The sequence below is a fragment of the Apostichopus japonicus genome, chromosome 23 (assembly GCF_037975245.1).
Source record: "Apostichopus japonicus isolate 1M-3 chromosome 23, ASM3797524v1, whole genome shotgun sequence".
Lineage (NCBI taxonomy): Eukaryota > Metazoa > Echinodermata > Holothuroidea > Aspidochirotida > Stichopodidae > Apostichopus > Apostichopus japonicus.
In genome coordinates this window covers 8,801,455-8,802,860 of record NC_092583.1, presented here as the reverse complement: position 1 = coordinate 8,802,860, position 1,406 = coordinate 8,801,455, and the positions used below count along the sequence as shown (strand labels likewise).

Here is a 1,406-nt window from a genome sequence, read left to right as displayed (position 1 = left end):
ACCGATATCATAAGCCCGATGTTGAATAAATGAGAGAGAATACATAATTCATTATGATTCGTCTTTATTTGGGAGTGGACTCTCACTCACTGTCCATCTAAAATTATCATCTCAGCCTGAATGATTTATTTAATAGGCACCACCGGCTGGTCTGTACTCTGGTGCTCCAGATATTTGTCCTAACTTTTTTCATTAATTATGAAAAATTCCAGACGTGAGATCTCATTTCAAAGCTGTCTACATGTGGCTCAGAATACACGGGAAGGGCCGTTTCCGGCCATCTGGGAGGTTTCCAAAACCCAAAATTTTCTTGTACGCTCCGCGCCAACCGATGGTGGCTCTCCGCTTAGATAGTCCTGCCGGCACTCAATCCACCCTGGGCAGAACCCTGTATTATGTAATATGTATCGCCCAAATGTTACAAAGCGATGCTTTTAATGTGCATATATACCAGGGCCTTTTAAAAGAAATGTTTAGTGGGTGCTCCATTTCCCAATGGGACCATCATGAAACTATTTAAGCGGAGCGCCTAGAAATATTTGCCTCCAGATGGCCAGAAATGGCACTTCCCATGCCTTGTAAGTTGCATCTAAACATTCTTTAGTTTGAGATCTCATGTTTTAGAAATTTACACTTCCCATAAAAAAAGAGGTTAATTAAAGAAACTTTTATTCGGTAAAATCACTTTGTAGGAGGAAAATAGAACTTTACGTTACTTTATAAGCTCTGCTTTATTCACTGTTTTACACAAGTATAACTGAAGTTAGAAGCACACAATGAGGGCATTCTGATGATAGCCGTAGCATATATGCTGAGGGGAAGCCATATGGAGAATTTAGATGTACTGTTAGGTTTGTGTTATCAGTATTTGTTTTATATGCCCAAAAGGGACCCACAGGGGGGGGGGGTGGTGAGCTGAGTGTGTGGGTAGTGTAGGGGCCCGTCTAGTTAGTATGTTAAAAGCGGCCCTGGTATAGTCTTGCACAGTGCCTTAATATTAAAACATACTTTTTAAGAAAAAGTCGCCCAGGAAAAGAACCTGGGCACGAAAACCAAACTACCGAACGACTGATCCGCTCTCAACATCAGTCCCCTTGCATCGAGACTGTGACTGTGTGATCATCGTCGGTGTGTGTATAACCATTCTCCTCGAAAGGGAACATATACTACACATGATCTTAGCCAAAAGGCCGAGAAGCGAATATTCTAAGTGAAAACATTGGGGCACTGATATAGGGCTAACATAAAACTGATAGGCCTATAGGTAAAAACACATGGTCGTGATAATTGTATTAATGGACCTTAGAATTCCCATTGAACTACTATACTGTTCACGCAGGTTAAATCTGAGGAGCTCTCTACATTATTGTTATTCAAACAAAACTCATGGAAACCAAAATGAACGC

The 1,406-nt window shown here is 41.0% G+C and overlaps 1 pseudogene; it reads right to left on the bottom strand.

The window, feature by feature from the left end:
* Positions 1–1,127: 1,127 nt before the first annotated feature.
* LOC139965112 (U2 spliceosomal RNA) lies at positions 1,128–1,202 on the bottom strand (annotated as a pseudogene).
* Between the last annotated feature and the right edge of the window lie 204 nt (positions 1,203–1,406).